At 47.5% G+C, this 5,689-nt stretch overlaps 1 pseudogene; it reads right to left on the bottom strand.

Moving 5' to 3' along the window:
- Positions 1–4,311: 4,311 nt before the first annotated feature.
- On the bottom strand, positions 4,312–4,527 carry LOC144889934 (U2 spliceosomal RNA; annotated as a pseudogene).
- Between the last annotated feature and the right edge of the window lie 1,162 nt (positions 4,528–5,689).

Genomic DNA, 5,689 nt, shown 5'->3' with positions numbered 1-5,689 from the left:
TGGCCAATGGGAATTGGTTTTTAGAACCCATAGTGTAAGAGGGCCAATGGGTTGGCCGGAGAAAGACCCCGGGTAGTGTAAAGTTGTTAAAGTCATTTAGGAAATAGTTAGGATTGATGAACCTGTCGCACCATACGCAGCCACTTACCTGTGGTGATGATGATGACTCCACACCTGTGTTTTCTTTGGTTGTGTTGCAGAAATGAGAATTGCTGTTGGATTTGTGAGACGCATCACGACGTGGATGAGACATTGGGGTGATTCCATCTCTCCCTCCCTAGGAGGGACTGATGATGAATTGGTGATGGCAAATTTTGATGTTGAGTTGAAAATGGCAAATTTTGATGAGAGTTGAAAATGGCAAATTTGATTGGTTAGGAGGGAGAGAAGACGAATTTGGTATATGGGAGGAACGGGGAAGACAGTAGGGATGTTTGTTGATTTGTAAAGTAGATGTTTATGGGTAGTGTTGTGTTTTGTTGATACAGTAAGGGGTAAGGGAGGGGCCATGTAGGTTACCTGGTGGGGGGGGCGTACGGTAGGAACGTACCTGTCTCACCTGGTTCCCATGTGCCCCCAGTGTGCATCACCTTGCATTGCGTGCACTTTTGCGCCCTTACCACCTTGCTCACTTGTCTTGTTTTTGTCTCCCACCTCCGAGGATCTGGCTTTGGGGTAGAGAGAGAGGAGAGAGAGGTGCTGGCTACGCAGTTGTGGGCCTGCACTTTCGCTGTTGGCTGCCTGGATCGATACACCATATGGACCGCAATGGTTGTGGCCACCCACAATGGACCGCAGTTCGTTTGCGGCCAAGCACCACCCGGGGATGGACCTATGGGTCAACGTGGCACCTATGCCATACAGGTGAACCACTTTTAGTTGACACCAAGTGCACCACAAGAAGAGCAAGAGACACCTGCAGGGTTAGGGGTTGTTGAAGTTATTTTTATTCCAATGAACAATGGTGACTGCACCGATTGGTGGTGGGGTGGTGCTTTTGATGCTGGGAAAGGGTGCTCTGCACGTTATTAAAGGCCGTCGGCCACAGAGCACTCGTGGGTTGGTGTATCGATGTTGGCAAGCGCGCTCTCTCTATGCATAACATCTGCATGTGTTCCTCCAAAGACAGGTCCTGGATCGTAGTGTAAATATCAGCGTAGTCTTGTAAATAATGCTCCCTACCGGCTGTATGTTTAGTTTGAGGATTCTTTCCGGATTCGGTTATCCTGTGGGTGTGTTTCTGTGAGGAGAAGGGTGCAACGTCGCAGGGGGACATATTTACTCATTTGTGAATATCTGTAAAACTGTCGCACTCAGGGTAGAGTTAATAGTAGAGGGAACTACATTGCGTGCCACACTAAAGTAGGTAAAAATTTATCGGGTCGGGACGCCCCGAGGGTAGAGAAGGGTGCAATGTTGCGAATATGGAATTTGACCTCCATATCCGCTTGTAAATATTCCCCTATCTTCTCCGATACTCCCCAACTCTCCCCTTACCCCATTCCCTAGTCCCATTGTCTGTAAACAACACCCATTAGAGCCGATCTTCCCCTTCATTCCCCCATTAAATGTCGTGCCCAGGTCCCCCGCACCACACGTAGACAATTATAGGACATCTTGCTAGTTATTCTTAATCTATGTCAGTTAAGGACTTGTTTCCATTAATTATGACTCTTCGTTGCACCAGAATGTGATGATATGGCACCAGTAGGAGTTTAGGACCTTCCCATACCTCCCCGCATCTCTTCCCATCATCTCAAGCTCCAACAACAACCACAACAACAGCGGCTTTGCGTCCTCACTCCGGCTCGGTTGGCCGCCATTGAACATGTGCTCGACGGGGTTACCCAGAAGGGGGCTCCCTGTCGGCCCCTCGTCAAGGGCGGAACCGGTAACCCCCGCACCCAATGAGAAGCCATGGGCCGATGCCATATGGGGCGGAGCTAACGAGCGAGGGCGTGACTCCCCGCCGGATATACGCGGCCCCGCGCCGGACGTGACGTTAGAGATGCGCCCCGAGCTTGGAAGGACAAGACGCCACCCTCCCGAGCGCTGAGCGACCTCCCCGGCATCTCCACCAAAGTCGCGACCCACGAGCGCTGAGCGACCTCCCCGCATCTGCTGGACACCAACGTACGCGATTCTGTCCCTGAGCCAGGTGCACCTGAGCCATCGACTGCCGCTTTCCTGGCCATCAAACCCCGTGTGAGTGAGCCTTGTCCCGTTTATCTGTGGTCTGTCTAGGGTTAATATAAGAGTGTGTTTAAGTGCCCACCTTCCTATGTTTCCCTCTTGTCCTTGTAATCTAACCTTTTTCCGTACGAATATACTTGAGAACTGAACCCCTGGTGTCGTATTGTGTCATTATAGCCCAGCCGGGTGTCTTCTCTTTCCTATTGAGCCAGCGTAGCGCGATTAGTTAACATTCGGGCACAATCGGGTAACTTGTACGGATACGGCGGCCATCCCGCTCGGCCCACCATACCATCAAAGTCGTATCTGTAACAGTATGTTTCGCTCTATTGCTCCACTTTTATTCACAGGTATTACAGGTAACAAGGGCAAGTACCATACCAAACTAGAATAATATGACTATGGGTAAATAATATCTTGGTGGTAAGGTCATGTCGCTGAAACGACCCCGTCTGACGAAGCTTGAAGCTGGGAAACTTAGTATAGCTCATAAGAGCAGTTTTGTCATTGAACATTACACAGGCCCCAAGAAGATGACTCCACCAGCTCTGAAAGAAGTCCCAAGAACTGATGCTTTCCAAAGACGCCATCAAACAGAGCGTTTCAAGAGCACAGAAGAAGGATGCTGCTTGGCTCTCGCAGCTCCACACTTCCCCTCTTCCCCTGGACTGGGCAGCCTACAATGTTGTGCAAGATCGCAATGGTGATGACGGTGCTCCAAAGCTGAAGACGATAAGTGTCTTTGGACCACTGCTCGACTCGCCCCCTGCCCACCCTGATACAGTGCTCGGTACCATTGCCTACTTAGACACATCACTGAGGCAGCTTGGCATGAGCCACAGTCATATCACGTTTGACATGCAGCTGTACGTGATCGCTGGCCTGATCAAGTGGAGTGATCTGCAGCGATGGTCATCAGTGGTTCTCAGACCTGGGATGATGCACGCTCTCGTGTCATTCATCGGCTCAATCGGACAACTGATGAATTCAACAGGTGTGGAGGAGCTAGTCGGTGCATCATTGGGAGGCCTGAACACTCACACACTCACAGCAAGGAGAGCAATATGACAAGAATGTAGAGTCAGGAGAAGAAGATGAAGACGATGAGGATGAGTTTTATGATGAGGATATGCTTTATAACAGTGCAGAGTAGTAGAAGTGCAAGACGCTCTTTCTTGATGGAAGTTTTATGTTGTGTAACTAGTGCACATATTTTTCAGCTCTGATAATTTTGGGTATACTTGTGTTTTAATTTTGAGGATATTATTTACCCATAGTCATATTATTCTAGTTTGGTATGGTACTTGCCTTTGTTACCTCTAATACCTGTGAATAAAAGTGGAGCAATAGAGCGAAACATACATTTCAGTGTCCCAGGCCTATGTTTGATAGGGTTAATGCTATTAATGCTAATTGCCCAACATATGCAAGTTAGCATCCGGCAGTTTCTAAGTGCTGGGAACCCATACTGTACATTTCTAACTTAAACCTTTTAGTCCGTGGGCTGAGTAGGGTTTACATGCACCCCCCCCCCCCCCCCACAACTTAACTTCCCGGGTATGTCCATGTACCCCCCACCCTACGGGTTAGGAAAAACCATGTTAACAGAAAAAAAAATTCATTCCCTCAGTTTGACCTCTGGTGACCTCATTTGCATATAACACATATCATTGTAAAGAGTGTCCCAGGACAAACAATTTGAGGGGTCATATGCAACCATAGGATGACTAGGTAAAAAGTTATGGCCATTTGAATTTCGCCTACCCCTAATTTTCAAAAATCACTGACACAGGGGGGGGGGGGGGTAACATCAAAATATGCGTGGGAGGTACCTTGGGAATGAGTTTTTTTTTCTGTTAACATGGTTTTTCCTAACCCCTAGGGTGGGGGGGTACATGGACATACCCGGGAAGTTAAGTTGTGGGGGGGGGGGGGGGGTGTGCATGTAAACCCTACTCAGCCCACGGACTATTTGGGGTACTCAACATTTCCAGGTTCACATTGCTGGCAAATAGACTATATTGGAGTTTTCAAGTTTAAATATTTCTCTCCAGTTGTAAAAGCAAATCTTGAAGTTTCTCCTTAAGGATCTTTTCTTTGTTTTCCAGATCCCCCCAAAGGCGGTGCACCGTTCCCGGAGGTACTGCAATACCGGGTCGATACGTGGAGCGGACGGAGCAAGCCCCGAATCCAACTACCGATACCAAAAATCCATTTAATAGACCAGTCCCGCATTGCGAGACATATCAGCTATTGAACTGATAAGAACAGATACTACACAGACGTTTAGGGCCCGCCTGAAGGCCTGCCTTTTTTACAATGAAAAAAAGGTAAAAAGTCCAAACATTTGAACAGCCTCGGACGTGCACCTTGACCCCATGGCCAAGGCACAACGTCAACAAGGCTGTCCCCGTAACAATACACATGCGCCTCAACCCCGAGGGGGAAGCACATGGTCATTCAAACGCATGCATCATGCCCCCGAAGGGCCACAATGCATGGTCATACAGGTGGGACCACTCCTCTTAATAGGAGTGAGACCCCTTAATCCACCGGCAGGGCATTACTCCTGCCAGGTCGATCGGTCTCTCAGCCAAAAGGCCGAAGCCAAAAGGCCGAGAAGCGATAACTTAAAAATTAAGGAAAATCCCTATTTATACTGGAATCCCATTTGTGCATCAGTGGGCCCGTTTTGCAAAAATCGAAAATTCCATCGAAATGTCCGATCTTTCGGCGCCTCCATTGCAGCTGTGCATCTTCATTGATATCCTGGTATTAAACAATCCTGGTGTGATGTATATATTTTGTTTATCTTGAGAGAAATATAGGATTTATCATGTGAAGAAAAACAGGAAGAAAGTTTAGCGAAATGACGTCATTTTCTCTGTGCGTCAGAGCCGCGTACCGTGCGTAAAAACCCGGCTTTCCGGATCGAGATTCCGATGGAATTGGACATTAAACACACCAGCTGTTTAATACATGATAAATAATACATTCGACCTGAATTACAGGAACCCTAATTGGTTTGGGGGTTTATGATTTTCGAAACTGTTGATAAGGAACGGCTGACTTGGCAAGCGCAAGCTAGCTGCTTGGTAACTGAACACACCCTGGTTTTAGCTCGAGTTTTCAAGGCTGAATCATGTGGAAGTGCAGAAGGATGTATCGCCTGTACACCGCCCATAAATTTAACAGCGACTTTTCTATTTCAACTGTATTCTTTCGACAGGAGTCACAATAAAAACATGCATTATTTAGACAGTCACAATAAAATAAAACAAATAGTTACTCTGTCCAATCGGTGGGGAGAGGGGCGGAGCTTGGCGTATGCATCGAAAATGCAGGAGGGTGTGTCGCCTATACACCGCCCATAAGAATTTTCCAGTGACTTTCCAATTTCAACTATATTCTTCAGACAGTAATCACAATAAAAACTTGCATTATTTAGACAGTAGTCACAATAAAATAAAAGAAATAGTTACTCTGTCCAATCGGT

Source organism: Myxine glutinosa, chromosome 1, assembly GCF_964187855.1.
Source record: "Myxine glutinosa chromosome 1, kmMyxGlut1.1, whole genome shotgun sequence".
NCBI lineage: Eukaryota > Metazoa > Chordata > Myxini > Myxiniformes > Myxinidae > Myxine > Myxine glutinosa.
This window is presented reverse-complemented; position numbering and strand designations above follow the sequence as displayed.